At 47.3% G+C, this 17,862-nt stretch overlaps 2 long non-coding RNA genes across 2 annotated transcripts in view; one reads left to right on the plus strand and one right to left on the minus strand.

The window, feature by feature from the left end:
* LOC145525777 (uncharacterized) overlaps positions 1-17,862 on the plus strand; it is a 31,807-nt gene that overhangs the window by 7,582 nt on the left and 6,363 nt on the right. The window contains exons 2-3 of the long non-coding RNA XR_014068393.1: positions 13,868-13,933; positions 14,243-14,333. This is a non-coding gene — a long non-coding RNA (uncharacterized LOC145525777). The remainder of the gene's footprint in view (positions 1-13,867; positions 13,934-14,242; positions 14,334-17,862) is intronic.
* LOC145525779 (uncharacterized) lies at positions 147-17,090 on the minus strand. Its single transcript, XR_014068395.1, has 5 exons — positions 16,412-17,090; positions 16,167-16,286; positions 10,766-10,855; positions 3,987-4,223; positions 147-3,747 (listed from the first exon to the last, which is right to left on the minus strand). It is a non-coding gene; the product is annotated as an uncharacterized LOC145525779 (long non-coding RNA).

Here is a 17,862-nt window from a genome sequence, read left to right on the forward strand (position 1 = left end):
ATCAACTAAGGAATGCAGAGGGTGGTTGTTTTTCAGTTCAGCTCCTGGTTCTGTGGGGGAGTCTTGGAAACAAGAGATGTAGCCTCTGTTCTTAAAGTGTTTACAGTCAAGTGGGAGGCAGTGATGAAATACCACACTGAACAGCATGCAGTCAAGAGCCAGATCTTTATAAAGCTCAGAGGAGAGGAGGCTTAGTGAAGGGGAAGTGGCTTAGAAGGGGAAGGTTTCCTGGAGGCTGAGGACCTTGAACCTCAGAAGATCAGTGGGATTTGGTGACATCATTAGCCCATCTGTGACCTGTGCCGCCAGGAGTGAGGATGCTGTAGGGGGAAACCTGATGACAAGGCCCCCTGCTCCCTGCTTCCTACCCCACCCCTGGCCTTCTGGTTCTCCATACAAGGGGTTTAGGAAGACGCTTTTCTCCCTCTCAGATTTATTTATTTAACATGTATTTACTGAGACTTTGGCCTTCCTGGTAGCTCAGCTGGTAAAGAATTTGCCTGCAAAGCAGAAGACTCTGGTTCGATTCCTGGGTCTAGAAGATCCCTGGAGAAGGAATAGGCTACCCACTCCAGTATTCTTGGGCTTCCCTGATAACTCAGTCAGTAAAGAATCCACCTGCAATGCGGGAGACCTGGCTTCCATCCTAGGTTGGGAAGATCCCCTGGAGGAGGGCACAGCAACCCGCTCCAGTATTCTTGCCTGGAGAATCCCCATGGACAGAGGAGCCTGGCAGGCTACAGATCATGGGGTCACAAAGAGTTGGATACTGAGCCTTTACCATGGATGAGGAACAGTCTCGGGTGCTATGGAATCACCTGTGAGCAGCACACATCCAGTACCTGACCCCGGAAAGTTTCTGTTCCAATGAGGTAGGCAGGGGACAAATAGAAGGAAAACTCAGGGCTGGAGGGGCAGGCTGAACAAACTCAGTCCCTTTTTTTAGTTCTCTGCCTTCGCAGATTGGTTACACATCTGGTTCCTTGGCCCAAGTGATTCATTTGGCAACCCTGCTTCCTGGAGGAAATACTGGCCAGGAAGGAGAGCCCTGTGGGAGCTTCTGTGGGGCCTCTGTGCCCAGACCTCCCCTGCGTTGCTGCAGCCTGCAAGCCTCTGTCATTCCTTTCTCTCTCTCTCTCTTTTCTTGCCAGAACTATCTTATTTATTATAAAGATACACCATGAAGAACAGACCTGACCATACACTGAAACTCGGAATGGTCCATACCAAAATGTACAATACCATACATTAAAGTGCAATTCTTTTCTTCCAACCGAGCAAATCACCCTGCACCCCCACCACTACCTCCCTTTCTGGGGTTTTGTTTGTTTGGTTTGGTTTTTTGACCCTGTCACATGGCATCTGTTCCCTGCCCCCTGCATTGGAAGTGCAGAGTCCCAACCACTGGACTGCCAGGGAAGTCTAATTTTTTTGTTTTTGCTTTTTAGGTTTTTTGCCCACCTCCATTTCTACATCACATGTATATCATGTGCCGGAGCTCAGCTTCATATCCCCTCATTCTTCCTGACAGGCAATGCCATCGCCCCAGCCAACACAGCCTGGCCACACCATCTTGCTCCCCAGGGAAAAGCAGTGATTCCCTCCCTCAACCTAAGGGGACCCTCACTTCCTCCTCTCCCTGGGAAGCCCTCCTACTCCTCCAGAGCTGAGTGATCACACAGTTGATCATCCCAAATTGGGACACAGTGAAGCAAGAAAGAGGGCACTTTGGACAATCACATCAGACAACAGGCAAACCAAGGCCTGTGTGAACCTGTCCAGATGAGGTCAGATGCTCCGGACAGCCTCTTTGGGAAATGGTTAAGTAAAAGACAAACTGTTCTGTGGAACATCTGGGAGATATCAATAGAGTCTCACAAAAAGAAACTAAAAATTTCACATTGAAATGATTTTGAGAAACTCTGAGTTAACCCAAGATTAGTAGGTAGGAGTATTCTTGCCTGGAGAATCCCATGGACAGAGGAGCCTGGCAGGCTACAGTCCATGGGGTCACAAAGAGTCAGACACGACTGAGCGACTCACACTTTACACTTATAATATGTATTGGTAAGAATGCAGCATGCCAGTCTTCCAAGCTGATTTGACCATGGAATTCTTGAGCAGAGAGCATCTCATGGAAGTCACATACCTTCAGAAACATTGTCCTAGGCAAATGGAATTGTTCCCAGATTATGCCTTATCTCCATCCTAGTATTTAGTATTAAGGTAGGATATCACCAGGATAGAGACCAGCTCAATCTCAGGTCTGCCTCTTTCCATCTGGGTAGTATCTTGCACCAGGATGATTCTGGCTGCAAGTAACAGATATCAGTGGACATTGTAGTTTATCACTCTCTTAGCAACAACTCCTGAGCTAAGCATTTCCAGCCCACCAGCGTCCTCAAGGACCCAGGTGTTTTCCATGTCTTCTCCCTGCCATCTTCAGCATGTTGCTTATCTCCTCTCGTGGTCACAGGATGGCCACAGCAACCGCAAGCATAGCACATAGAAACAAAGACACCCAGCAAAGAAGGGCGTGTCCTCCCACATATGCCTTTAACATTTATTCTTAGCAAACAGAAAGTTTTCCAGATGCCCCACCTCTCTCTCCCCCTCCCTCTCCCCGCACCCCTCTCCCACCCCAGCCCCACACCTGTAGAAGTTTCCTCCTCAGGTCTCAGTGGCCAAGCAGGGTGACCAACCAACCCAGTCTGCTCAGGACTGATGTGTTTCCTAGAAATCAGCACTATTAGTACTAAAACCAGGACATCCCAGGGCAACTTGAAGGTAGTTCACACCTGGGTCGAAACGGACCCTATGACTGCCTAAATCAATGATTGGATAGGGGAATGGACTTACAGGATTAGTTGGGACTAATCAGGATTTACACCCTGAGACAAGAGAGGAAGCCAGCTTTCCTGAGTGTGGAAAGATGAAACCTACTTCCTTATACTGATAATTCCCTCCTTGTGATGCTGTAGGAAGGATTAGGCAGAATGACATGATGACAGTGCCTTATACAGAGAACCAATAATAGCATCTTTTCATTAAGCACTTATTGTATGTCAAGCACTGTGCTAAAAGCATTACATGTGTTGTCACCACATCCATACAACTTTCTAGGAGACAGGGACATAAATCCCATTTTACAGAGGTTTCTGAGTCACCGAAGAGTTTAAGTGATTTGCCCAAGGTCATACAAATGACAAAGCTTACAGCCAGGTTCTGTCTAACCTGATGGCCATCTTAATCTTTCCATCCCACTGCCTGGCGGAGCTGTGCACCAAATGCTAATTTCCTTCCCTTTAGTCTCCAGCACCTGACACAAGGCCCAGCATATAGCAAGAACATTAAATATTTTTTAAATAAGTAAATGGTAACAGCTGACATCCCTCAACCATAGAGGTTTACAAAGAACTTTTTCCTGAATTTAGGTTTTCTTCTTCAAATCCAGTCCCCTTTCAGAGATCCTTCTCCCAGCAAATGGCACCACCATCTATCCATTTGCACAACCAGAAGAGTAGAAGTCACCATCAATCCATCTCTCTCCATCCCACACATCATATCCGACCCATCTCCAAGGCTGTCTCTCAGATCTGTGCATTTCTGTCCATCCTCTGTTGGTGTCGTGTTCTCACCTGAACTGCTGTACGAGCTCCCTCACTGTTCTGCACTGAAGCTGTCCTCTGGGCGTTTCCCCACGCTGCAGCCAGAGTGGGTGTCTCCATTTCCCGCCAGGTCACCTGCCTACTGAAAACCCTTAATGCTCATTCATTGAGGATAAAGCCCAAACTCTCTGACACAGCATGGCCTCTGCTTGCCTCCCTCACCTGGTCTTACATAGGATCCCCTCTCCCTCTCATAATCCCCCAGCCACCACCTCCACTGGCCTTGTTGAAGTCTCTCCTTCTTGTGTGTTTCCTCTAGCCATGGGATCTCCGCTCACACTGCGCCCTCCCCTCTGTGGCTAGTTAACTGTTACTCACCTGAGGTCTTAGCACAGTCTTCTTTTTGTTAAGATCCCGCTGACCACCATGACCAGGTCAAATCCCACCTCACCCTTTCCTTCAGAGCAGCATCTACTTTTCCTTAATGGCTCGGTTGACACTCTTACACGTCTACATTTGCTTGTGAATTTGTTAACAAATCAGGTCTTTGGACTCTTTAATCAGTAGAATTGATGAGAGGCCAGACGAAGAATTCAAGCAAGGCTTGGCTGGGACCTGTGCTACAGCACAATGGATCAAAAATAAGTAACAGGTGTTCTTGCTCGCTCTCCAAGGAGGGAAGGCCTGTTCCTTAAATGGGGTGAGGGTAGGGGCGGGCTCAGGGGTGGGCTAGACGCGTGACTTTTAGGCGGTCTGCCCACCCCCTTGGTGGTGCTGTGTGCAGGGATCATGGTGTAGTTCCTGCTTTAGCTCCTGGCACTTCCCAGCTGGCAGCTAGTTTGTGGCCTTTTTGTAGCTTGTTGTTCCTAATTGCCCCGACTGTACATGCTCGTAGTTACTTTTAGTCCCTTATATTTTCTTTGTATTCTGTTGTTCAAGGAGACCTTTATCCAGGTGCAAGCACTCCAGTAAAGGGTCCCAGGCCCCAGCCTATCTCAGTTTGATTGACTAGCTCTCTACAAGCTTGTTGACTGGTTCCATTACTTTCTCTGCAGCCTTTCCAATGTCCAGCCAGGAATGGCACATAGTCTGTTTTCAACAAATGTGTGCTTGTTTAATTAATTAGTTGATTAATCAACAAATTAATGTTTCACCCATGTTACTGTGAGATCCCTTAGGCAAGGGCCTTGTCTTAAATTTCCTGTATCCCCTGACCCCTAGCAGCCAGCACAGGGCTAGGCAAGTGTGTACCGAACACTCTGAGCGATGGTGACCACATGGCTTACAGGGACGGGAATGCTTATCAGAAACAAGCATAAAGGAGTGAGGCAAGCAGGACAGGAGAGGAGAAAGAACTGAGGACAGATGTGGTCTAAGGGGACCCAAGCCTCAACCTGGTAGAGAAGAAAGGGTCTGGAGCATAAATCATGGGCTGTACTGAAGAGGTGTCCCACTTTGAGGCAAGACGATCAGGCTTTTGTGTGTATGTCCCAGATAGTCTTCAGTGACTTGGTGTCCTGTCAGGTGGCCTCAAGACACAAAAGCTGGAAGATGATGGTCAGCTACGTCCCCTTCTCCCTGCAGTCCACCTGTCCCCTGTGAGCTGAGATACAGTGCCCCCTGCTTCAACCGTTGTGTCTTTTCCTTGGGCTGCCACAACAAAGTACCATAAACTGGGAGGCTTCAAACAACAGAAATGTATCTCTCATGATTCTAGAAGCTAGAAGTTGGAAATCACAGTGCTGGCAGGACCTTGCTTTCTCTAGAGGCTCTAGGGGTGGACTTTCCTTGTCTCTCTCCTGGCTTCTGTGGTTGCTGGCAATCCTTGATGTTGCTTGGCTATGGCAGCATCACTCCAGTCTCTGCCTCTGTCTTCACGTGGCCTTTCTCCTGTGTGTCTAATATGTCCAATTTCTTTCTTCTCATAAGAACCTCATCCTAACTTAATCTCATCTGCAAAGACCCTCTCTCCAAATAAGATCACATTCACAAGTACTGAGGGTTGGGACTTGAATATATATTTGGGGGGACACAATTCAATATACTAACCCCGAAAGCCACAGTTACCTCTTTCAAACTCCTTTTTTTAAATTGGGTTGCGCCAGCACACAGGATCTTAGTTGCAGTGTGCAGGATCTAGTTCCCTAACCAAGGATCGAATCTGGGTCCCCTGCATTGGGAGGGTGGAGTCTTAACCACTGGACCACCAGGGAAGTCCCACCTCTTTCAAACTCTTTTGAACCTGCCCTTTCTGGATCTGAGGCTGAAGCCTTCCTGGGACCACTCCCCTGACTGCTCAGTTCAGATCAGTTCAGTCGCTCAGTTGTGTCTGACTCTTTGCAACCCCATGGACTGCAGCACGCCAGGCTTCCCTGTCTATCACCAGCTCCCGGAGCTTACTCAAACTCATGTCCATTGAGTCGGTGATGCCATCCAACCATCTCATTCTCTGTTGTCCCCTTCTTCTCTCATCTTCAATCTTTCCCAGCATCAGGGTCTTTTCAAATGAGTCAGTTCTTCGCATCAGATGGCCAAAGTATTGGAGTTTCAGCATCAGTCCTTCCAATGAATATTCAGGACTGATATCCTTTAGGATTGACTGGTTGGATCTCCTTGTAGTCCAAGGGATTCTCAAGAGTCTTCTCCAACACCACAGTTCAAAGGCATCAATGCTTCGGTGCTTGGTTTTCTTTATAGTCCAACTCTCACATCCATACATGACTACTGGAAAAACTATAGCTTTGACTAGACAGACCTTTGTCAGCAAAATAATGTCTCTGCTTTTTAATATGCTGTCGAAGTTGGTCATAACTTTCCTTCCAAGGAGCAAGCGTCTTTTAATTTCATGGCTGCAGTCACCATCTGCAGTGATTTTGGAGCCCTCTAAAATAAAGTCTGTCACTGTTTCCTTTGTTTCACCATCTATTCGACATGAAGTGATGGGACCAGATGCCATGATCTTAGTTTTCTGAATGTTGAGTTTGAAGTCAACTTTTTCACTCTCCTCTTTCGCTTTCATCAAGAGGCTCTTTAGTTCTTCGTTTTCTGCCGTAAGGGTGGTATCTTCTGCATATCTGAGGTTATTGATATTTCCCCCAGCCATCTTGATTCCAGCTTGTGTTTCATCCAGCCCAGTGTTTCTCATGATGTAGTCTGCATAAAAGTCAAATAAGCAGGGTGACAATATACAGCCTTGACATACTCCTTTCCCTATTTGGAACCAATCTGTTGTTCCATGTCCAGTTCTAACCGTTGCTTCTTGACTTGCATACAGATTTCTCAGGAGGCAGGTCAGGTGGTCTGGTATTCCCGTCTCTTGAAGAATTTTCCACAGTTTGTTGTGATCTACACAGTCAAAGGCTTTGGCATAGTCAATAAAGCAGAAGTAGATTTTTTCTGGAACTCTTTTGCTTTTTTGATGATCCAACGGATGTTGGCAATTTGATCTCTGGTTCCTCTGCCTTATCTAAACCACCTTGAATATCTGGAAGTTCATGATTCATGTACTATTGAAGCCTGGCTTGGAGAACTTTGAGTATTACTTTGCTAGTGTGTGAGATGAGTGCAATTGTACAGTAGTTTGAACATTCTTTGGTATTGCCTTTCTTTGGGATTGGAATGAAAACCGATCTTTTCCAGTCCTGTGGCCACTGCTGAGTTTTCCACATTTGCTAGAATATTGAATGCAGCACTTTCATAGCATCATCTTTTAGGATTTGAAATAGCTCAACTGGAATTCCATCACCTCCACTACCTTTGTTCATAGTGATGTTTCCTAAGGCCCGCTTGACTTTGCATTCCAGGATATCTGGCTCTAGGTGAGTGATCACACCATCGTGGTTATCTGGGTCATGAAGATCTTTTTTGTATAGTTCTTCTGGGTATTCTTGCCATGCCTTCTTAATATCTTCTACTTCTGTTAGGTCCATACCATTTCTGTCCTTTATAGTGCCCATATTTGCATGAAATATTCCCTTGGTATCTCTAACTTTCTTGAAGATATCTCTAGTCTTTCCCATTCTATTATTTTCCTCTAGAGATCTCTAGTCTTTCCCATTCTATTATTTTCCTCTATTTCTTTGCATTGATCACTGAGGAAGGCTTTCTTATCTCTCCTTGCTATTCTTTGGAACTCTGCGTTCAAATGGGTGTATCTTTCCTTTTCTCCTTTGCCTTTTGCATCTTTTCTTTTCTCAGCTATTTGTAAGGCCTCCTCAGAGAGCCATTTTGCTTTTTTGCATTTCTTTTTCTTGGGGATGGTCTTGATTCCTGTCTCCTGTACAATGTCACAAACCTCCATCCATAGTTCTTCAGGCACTCTATCAGATCTAATCCCTTGAATCTACTTGTCACTTCCACTGTATAATTGTAAGGGATTTGATTTAGCTCATACCCAAATGGTCTAGTGGTTTTCCCTACTTTTTTCAATTTAAGTCTAAATTTGGCAATAAGGAGTTCCTGATCTGAGCCATAGTCAGCTCCTGGTCTTGTTTTTGCTGACTGTATAGAGCTTCTCCATCTTTGGCTGCAAAGAATATAATCAATCTGATTTTGGTATTGGCCATCTGGTGATGTCCATATGTAGAGTCTTCTCTTGTGTTGTTGGAAGGAGTGTTTGCTATGACCAGTGCGTTCTCTTGGCAAAACTCTGTTAGCCTTTGACCTTCTTTGTTTTGTACTCCAAGGTCAAATTTGCCTGTTACTCCAGGTAGCTCTTGACTTCCTACTTTTGATTCCAGTCCCCTATAATGAAAAGGACATCTTTTTTGAGTGTTAGTTCTAGAAGGTATTGTAGGTCTTCATAAAACTGTTCAACTTCAGCTTCTTCAGTATTACTGGTCGGGGCATAGACTTGGATTACTGTGATATTGAGTGGTTTGTCTTGGAAATGAACAGAGATCATTCTGTCATTTTTGAGATTGCATCCAAGTACTGTATTTCAGACTCTTTTGTTGACTATGATGGCTACTCTATTTATTCTAAAGGATTCTTGCCCACAGTAGTAGATATAATGGTCATCTGAGTTAAATTCACCCATTCCAGTCCATTTTAGTTCACTGATTCCTAAAATGTTCATGTTCACTCTTGCTATCTCCTGTTTGACCACTTTCAATTTGCCTTGATTCATGGACCTAACATTCCAGATTCCTATGCAGTATTGCTCTTTACAGCATTGGACTTTTCTTCCATCACCAGTCACATCCACAACTGGGTGTTGTTTTTGCTTTGGCTCCATCTCTTCATTCTTTCTGGAGTTATTTCTCCACTGATCTCCAGTAGCATATTGGGCACCTACTGACCTGGGGAGTTCATCTTTCAGTGTCCTATCTGTTTGCCTTTTCATACTGTTCATGGGGTCTCAAGGCAAGAATACTGAAGTGGTTTGCTATTCCCTTCTCCAGTACAGCATGTTTTGTCAGAACTCTCTACCATGACCCATCCATCTTGGGTGGCCCTACACAGCATGGCTTATAGTTTCATTGAGTTAGACAAGGCTGTGGTCCATGTGATCAGATTGGTTAGTTTTCTGTGATTGTGGTTTTCCTACTGTCTGCCCTCTGATGGAGAAGGATAAGAGGCATATGGAAGCTTCCTGATGGGAAGCATCCTGACTGCTCAGCTTTCATCAAATATGAACTCATGCTCCTCATTCCCAGAAATGCACCCTGATAGAGCCCTGCAGTCTCACAGCTGGCAGCTTTGACAGTGGCCAAAGGCTCTCCTATCTTCTTTTCTCAGTTAATCCTCACAACAGCCTCAGGAAGGTTTACTCTTTTTCCCGTTTTATAAATAAGGTCACTGAGACTCAGGGAAGGTAAGTGCCTCACACAGTCTCACAGGAGGGAACTGACAGAGCAGAGACTTGGTCCAGGTCTACCTGATGCCAGATACTGCGTCCTGTACCACCGTGCTCTACCCTTGTACTTCCCTTGCTTCCCTTGGTAGAACATCTGCCAGTCACTGAGAGGGTCCAGATAAACCCAGCCAGCCACTTAGAAGAGTTGTTAAGAGATAAAAAGTACATAAAACTAGGGGCCTGGGTTTGACTGTTAAGAGGACCTAGGGATAAGAAGTCACAGGTCTCCCAAAGAGATGAAAACAAAGTACAGTTTGTGGTGACATTTCTTTAGGAGGAAATTTTCCATTGGTGATAGTTTTAAATTGATTGGATGATGATATAATATAAATTCAGTTATTTTTCTCTGTCTTACTTTTATATGCTTATGCTTAGTGAATATTGTTTTGCATCCTGGAGCCTGCTGGTGTTCTAGAAGCCAGTTTGTTTTGATTGATGTTCAGCACTGGTCACGCAAGCCTGATTCCACTATGAACATGATCTCCTCTTTGGGATGCCTGACTGTTTGTCATGCCAACATGGTTTTCCTGAGAAGACTATATTCTTCAGTTGATGTAGTAACTCTTACATGCCCGTGATCACTACTGAGATACCCCTCAAGATATGCAGGTCAGCCCCAGACCCATTAGAGGATGCAGTCTCTCAGGTTGGATTTTTAATGCCTAACATTTCCTGGGTGGCTCAGTGGTAAAGAATCCGCCTGCTAATTGCAGAATGCCTGGATTCAATCCCTGGGCCAGGAAGAGCCCCTGGAGTAGGACATGGCAACCCACTCCAGTATCCTTGCCTGGGAAATTCCATGGACAGAGAAGCCTGGCCGGCTACAGTCCATGGGGTTGCAAAAGAGTCAGACACGACTTAGTGACTAAACAACAACATTTCACTTAAGCCGCCAATAAATTTTGCTGAGTGCCTACTCTGTCTTAGGCTGTGTGTTAGGTACTAGTCACTCCCCTCAGAGAGCTCACTTTTTATTGGGGAAGATGGATGATCACAACCAATGGGATCAGTGCTTCAAGAACCATTGGTTGAGGTTCTTAGTTGTCTATACCATAAACCATACAGATTAAGCAGAAGAAGAGAATCAGGTTCAGTTCTACACAGCATTAAAATTCAGTGCCATCACAGCTAGCCAAAATGCCCATCCACATCAGGGGAATTTTCTAGTGAAAATATCACCATCTTGCCATCTGTTGCTTGGTACCTACATGAGGTGCTAGCTGTTAAAAACTCCTCCACAGATGTGCCTCAAACACCCAGACACCCGCATCACAGATGCTTTCCAAGTGATCTTACCTACCTGCATGCAGCCATCAATGCCCATAATTTCCTTCCACCTCCACATCTCATTGGGAACACCTTCATATAGGACCCAGGTTACAGGTGAGACCTATGTGGAATGTGGGAAATGTTACTTTAGTTTTTCAGTCTCTATAACAAAGGAAAGCTATCTAGAAGGGATCGGGCAACTGAATGTTTATATTCAGGGAAGATGTATGGACCAGCGAGCTGGGGTCAGCGCACAGAGGCTTTGCCCAGGTGCAGATGAGCCGGTAGACAGAGATACAAGTGTGAAGGTTGCTCCCTGAAGTTTCCCTACCTCCTCATACAGGTGCACTTGAAACCTAATGGTCAAAGCAAGGAGTAAGAAACCTGCCAGGGCAGGGGAGCCCTGGCTGCCCACTGGTCCTTCTTTATTCTGTTGGGGTAGAACTCATCTCATAGGAATATACTTACTATCACGAAGGGAATTCCTTCAGTGGTAAATCCAAACTCCTCTTCTGATTTGCAGAAGTCCTAAACAATGAGATACTAAACTGTTCTGTATTAAAATGTAAGTATTGGGACATCTGGTGGTCCAATGGTTAAGACTCCACAGTTCCAGTGTAGGGGGCACGGGTTCCATCCCTGGTCAGGGATCTAGATCCCACATTCTGAGTGGCACTGCCAAAAAAAAATTTTTTTTAATGTGCTGACTGAGAGGCAAAATTTAGAGAGAAAAAGAAGCTTTTCCTTCTCATCAGTCACCAGAAAAATGGTGGAAAGTCCCAGGTAGGGATGTTGGTCAGGACAGATCCTTGGTTATAAATCAGGAGCTAAGGAGAGAGACCACCACTGGCCACCCTTCTCTCCTGATGAGGAGTGTGAATTTGAAGCCTACGGACAAGAATCTAGTGGTTGATTAAAAATATTTTCCCCACTGCTGCATCATTCTTCCTTTCTTTTTATTTCAGGATTTCAGTAAAATTTTCTAGAATGTTCTTAGCATGTATTGAATTATGAGAAATGACTTATCTACACTTGATGAGGATTGAACTGAAGAAAGGAAAAATCATCACGGATTCAAGACACATTATGAATCTCAAGTAGGCTAAATATAAAGAAAACCATACCTAAGCACATTGCAGTAAAACTGCTGAAAAACAAAAACAAAGATAAAATCTAAAAAGCAGCCCGAGAAAGAGACGCATTACTTTCAAAGACACAATAAGACTGATAGCTGATTTGTCAGCTGTAACATTGTCAGAAATAACGAAAGTCAGAAAGAGAACAGAATGTTATCTTCAAAGTGCTAAAAGAATATACTACCTAACCTAGAATTCAATATCTTGAAAAACATCCTTCAAGGGAATTCCCTAGCTATCTAGTGGTTAGAACTCCACATGTTCACTGCTGAGGGTATGGATTCAATCCCTGGTCAGGGAACTACAATCCCACAAACTGCACAGCAAGGCCAAGAAAGAAAGAAAGAAAGAAAAAAATCCTCCAAGAATAAAGGGGGAAAAAAAAGGAAAAATGAAGATATTGTTAAACTAATAAAAACCAGGAGAATTCATTTCAGCAGACCTACTCTAAAGGAAATAGAATGTTTTCACACAGAAAGGAATGGTCTCAGTTGTGAGCTAGAAGCTATATATCAACAATAGAGGTAGATGAAGATATTCATACAATGGAATACTCAATATATACACATATACAAGAATAGTCGTGGAATTCCTTTTTCTTTTTTAATTATTTATTTTGTCTGCACTGGGTCTTCCTTGCTGTGGGTGGGCTTTCTCTAGTTGCAGTGTGCAGGCTTCTCACTGCGGTGGCTTCTCTCATTGTAGAGCACAGACTCTAGGGCTTGCGGGCTCAGGCATTGCAGCTCTCGGGCCCTAGAGCCTGGGCTCAGTAGCTGCAGCACATGGGCTCAGTTACCCTGCTGCATGTTGAATCTTCCTGGACCAGGGATCGACTCTGTCTCCTCTGCATTGGCAGGCAGATTCTTAACCACTGAACCACCAGGGAAGTCCAGGATCAGTGTTCCTAATTGCCAAGACATTAAATATCCAAATGTCTGTCAAGGGACTTCCCTGGTGGTCCAGTGGTTAATACTCAGAGGTTCCAATACAGGGGGCCTGGGTTTGATCCTTGGGCAGGAAACTAAGATTCCACATGCCATGCGGTACTGCCAATAATAATAATGATGTCTGTCAACATTCCTACATGGTTTACTACACTGCAATGAAAGTTATAAAACAGACTTACACTCTCATCAAAGATGGACTAATAAAGATTAGATTTAGCTTCCTGCCTGAAATAACAAGAAAACTGAACAAAATGTATGAAAGAAAGGTTTTCAAGGCATTGGTTATCAGGTCATGATTGGGATCCTAAGGGGCAGAGGATACGTGTAAACACTACCACTGCCCACATCGCCTGGAGAGTTTTCAGGCCACCATGCAGGCAGGATGAACCCTGGAAATCCCCTTAAGTTAAGGAGATGGAGCTGTGAGTCTGAAGAGGCTAGTTGGCAAGAGTTTACAGAGTGGAGTGCCAGAGATGAAAGAGTTGCCGAGAGATCATTCTAGAGAATTTCAGAGGGCCTCCCTTGTTGTTCAGCTGAGTTTTGATTAATGCATGCATTGGAATCCTGACTGCCACTGTCTATCAATCAACACACCTGTTTTGAGCTCCTGTGTGTACTTAGTCCCTCAGTCATGTCCAGCTCTTTGTGACCCCATGGACTGTAGACCGCTAGGCTCCTCTCTCCATGGAATTTCCCAGGCAAGGATACCTTGGTGGGTTGCTATTTCCTAATTCAGGGGTCTTCCCAACCCAGGGAGGGAACCCACATCTCTTGAGTCTCCTGCATTGACAGGCAGATTCTTTACCACTGTGCCACCTCAGAATCCTACACTGAGGAGGGATGTGGGAAACCCAAGCTGAGGCAGATCTGTTCCTGCCCTTACCAGGCTTCCTGTCTCACTGAGGAGAAAAACCACATGCACCCAGCAGACACACACAACCCGGGAAGTCTCAGCTGAGAGCCAGAGAAATGGTTCAGGGGGTAGATGTGAAGAGAAAAGAGGGTCAGCGATTCTAACCCACACCATCCCCTCCCCAACTCTGTCTCCAGCACAAGGCTGACGCGGGGCCAGTAACGTGGGAAACACAGACCAGCTCACCAGGTCTGGTCCGAAACGTGAGTTCTAGGTGGGACCTTATGAAGCAAAGACTGCCATCCCTGGGAAAGGTGGTGGGGAGCTCTGGGCCAGGAAGTGGGAGCTGGTGCCCTACGCTACCTCTGGATCTCTTTGTGGACTTAGAGGTCCCTGCCGTTTCCCAGTCCCAGTTTCCTCATCTGACCCTAGGGAGCTAAGCTGGTTTTACTCTGAGGGAGGCTCCCATCAGCTGAGCTTCTGACCTCAATTTCTCTTGCCCACAAAGGGGACAGTAATCCTGTCCATCCTTGGGAGAGCCCCCCAGTCAAGAGATTGTTCTTTTTCTCCAGCTACTGCCAAGAGAAGATGAAGAAGCCCCAGGAGTTTGTGCAGAAGCGAGGGGACGGGCAATGATTGACTGTCCAAGACAACAGACCTGAGGCAAGTGCTTTCTGCCAACCTAGCACCTCACTTTTACCTCTCCCCAACTCCCATCCCACTGCACCCCAGACTGTTTTTGCTAGTTCCCAGAATTCCATGCTTCCCGCTTCCTACTCAGTCCTATGGTTTCTCCGGGGATGATTTAGGAACGGAGGGTGGCAGCCATCTTGCCAGGGAGTAGCAACACCTTCTTTCTCGGGTCTACCCCGCCAATCTTCAAACTTGAGGGTGTACTTCCCATCTGGTAGGGACTCATCCTAGTACGCCCTCAGAGAACAATCTGGCTGTGCCATCTATAAGCAGATTTCACTCACACAACATACCCTCCTGTACCCTGAAGGCCTCCAGAGAACTCATCACACCAGTGAGAGCGTGGACAGGAGTGAGGTTAGCCCCCATCACCCACCTGCCACGTGCCCTTTCTCAGACCTCCTGGGAGGTGAGGCCAGCGGGGGTTCGGCGCCACCTGGTGGCCATAGGCTGCGCTACACGCCCCTAGCTTCACGCCTTTTCTCGTGCCACCCGCCCCCGCAACACAGACACACGGCGCTGATCCTAAACCCTTCTCCGGGACCCCAACCCACTTGATCACCAGTCCTACTCTCCACAGCCCTGAGGAGGCAGACAGAGACCCTGCGCTCCTGAATCTCCTTCCTCTGTCCCAGAGAAAGAGCCCTTGGAGAGGAGTCAGGCTCACATCCCAGCCTTGGCTGATTACTTAACCTCCTGGACTTCACCTTTCTAGTCTGCAGAATGAGACAATAGTGTCTACGCCCAGAATCGTGGAGTTTCCTGTAAAATGAAACCATTAAGTTGGGCGGACAGGGCAGTTACCAGAAGCCCTGGGGGCGGGGGGGCCTAGGCTTGTATTCTCCGGGTGAGGGCTGCCCACAGGCTCTGCAGAAGCAGGGTCCTCCTCTCGCCCCTCCTCCGGCCCTCACCCCTGCCAGCCCCCAAACAGCTGTCCTGCCTATTTTCCCCGGGGACTCACCTCCTGCCAGAGGTTCCACCCAACACCTGGTGGCCGGGGAGGGTGGCGCCTGAGCAGCTTCCCAGGGCTGTTCAAGAGCAGGTTCCTTTTCCAGGGCACTTGCCAATCCGGCCTCCGCCCCCATCCAATCGAGCACAAGTTCTGTGAGTCCAAAGGTCTTGAACTCCTCCTTCGCCCAGCCTAGGGCACTGAGCATCCACTTTAGGATGATCCCCTCCCAACTGCTCCCCTGCAGTCCTTGCTTGGCCTTCCTGCAGGACCTTCTAAAATACACGCCTGAGTCCCCATTCCCTCGTACCCACAAAGTCAAGCCAAACTCCGCAGTCTGGCATTCATGGCCCTCCCTGATCTGGCCTTAGCTCTCTCCATTCTCATGTGTCAGCCACTCTCCTTCTCTGAGCAGCAGCGTTTGCAGGAGCAGTTCCTTCTCCCAGGAGTGCCTTGCTCCCTTTGCCGCAGGAAAACCCCTGCTCATCTTCCAAACCTCGCTGTGGTTTTCTCAGGCCCCTGCCTGGGGCCATAGGTATCATGGCCTGTGTCTCCCCTGCCAGGCTGTTAGACCCTCCAGACCAGGGTCGAGGATGAATTTAGCTCTGGGCCTCAGCATAGGGTCCTGCATTGCAGGAGAAAATATCTGTGAGTTGTTTAATTTGGAGGCAAGGAGGGATGTGTCACAGCATGGGCCTTGAACAGAATTAAATGTCCACGAGGGAGGGCAGGCGCAGGGGGAAGGGGAGGAAGGCTCAGGGGTGGGTACCTAGGTTGTGCTTCCACTTTGCCCAAAGGCCTGTGGAAGAGGACACACACACACACACACACTCAGGGTCGAGGGTCATAGGCACCTGTGTTAGCCCACGCCAATGCTGGTGTCAGCTGGGCACAATTAGAGTAATCCTCTTCTGTCAGCTTGGAGCCAGGAAATGACTCACCCCCACCTGGGGGCCCACTGACTGGCCTGGGATCTGTGTTGTGAGAGGACAGACTCAGTTCAGTTCAGTTCAGCTGCTCAGTCGTGTCTGACTCTTTGCGACCCCATGAACCGCAGCACGCCAGGCCTTCCTATCCATCACCAACTCCCGGAGTTTACCCAAACTCATGTCCATTGAGTTGGTGATGCCATCTAACCATTTCCTCCTCTGTCGTCCCCTTCTCCTCCTGCCTTCAATCTTTCCCAACATCAGGGTCTTTTCCAATGAGTCAGCTCTTCGCATCAGGTGGCCAAAATATTGGAGTTTCAGCTTCAGCATCAGTCCTTCCAATGAACACCCAGGACTGATTTCCTTTAGGATGGACTGGTTGGATCTCCTTACAGTCCCAGGGACTCTCAAGAGTCTTCTCCAACACCACAGTTCAAACGCATCAATTCTTCGGCGCTCAGCTTTCTTCACAGTCCAACTCTCACATCCACACATGACCACTGGAAAAACCATAGCCTAGACTAGACGGACCTTTGTTGACAAAGTAATGTCTCTGCTTTTTAATATGCTATTTAGGTTGGTCATAACTTTCCTTCCAAGGAGTAAGCGTCTTTTAATTTCATGGCTGCAATCACCATCTGCAGTGATTTTGGAGCCCCCAAAACTAAAGTCAGCCACTGTTTCCCCATCTATTTGCCTGGGGAAGCCCAAAGCAGGGGCTGAGCAGGGGAGGGGCCTGGACCCCAGGGGAGCAGCCCTGGGACTGTTCAGCCCAGAGAAACAGATTCCAAACCAGAATAAACTGCCAGGCATGAGAGGCAGACAAGCTGTATGGTCCCAGACACCCTGAGGTGTCAACCAGCAAGGCCAATACCCTGAGGCCATTGTGGGCAAACACAGGATGGCTCTGTCCATCACCTCCCAACCCTCCCCCACCAGGAAAGGAGATCCTAGTGCCCAGCCCCTTAACATGCCAGCCTTTACTGAGCTTTACTGATCTGGGAGAAATGAAGAGGGAGACAAGATGGGAGGGTTCAAGGCAAGGTGGCGTGGAGTCTGGAGACTGCCAATCAGAGCTTCCTCCTGATCACCAGTCTGGAATCTGCCCCTCTGTCTGTGGAGAAGCAAACACTCTCACAGCCAGGAGAGCAGGAAATCAACCCCACAGACACAACCTAGGGCTGTATTTCATACACAGTCAGACTCAGGGCTACCTCTTTGGCTGGATTTACAAGGACACAGACAGGTATCCCTGTGGCTAGCAGAGGGTTCAGAGGCTCAGGCCTTGGCTGTAAGGGCACGCATGACTAAGGTAGACCAGAAGAGGGTCTAGAAGGAGCTCCAGGTCACCTCCTCCAGGCAGCCTCCTTGATTGCTTCAGCCTCTCATTTTTCCATTTCCAGTCCACAAATGACTGCCTCATGCTCAGGCCTCTGTATCTGCCATCTCCACCGCAGTACCCAGTATCTGGCACAGGACTGGTCTGGGGGTACCCCAACAGGTCCAGGACTCCCCCAGAAGAGGGGCTAGGCAGCAGGGATGGGAGTTCCAGTAGCCTGGGAGTTCTTAAAGGCATTTGCCTCCCCCAATGCTGTTTCCCCACCACCACCAACCTCATGCA

This window comes from Giraffa tippelskirchi, chromosome 11 (assembly GCF_054371585.1).
Source record: "Giraffa tippelskirchi isolate mGirTip1 chromosome 11, T2T-mGirTip1v1.2.pri, whole genome shotgun sequence".
Lineage (NCBI taxonomy): Eukaryota > Metazoa > Chordata > Mammalia > Artiodactyla > Giraffidae > Giraffa > Giraffa tippelskirchi.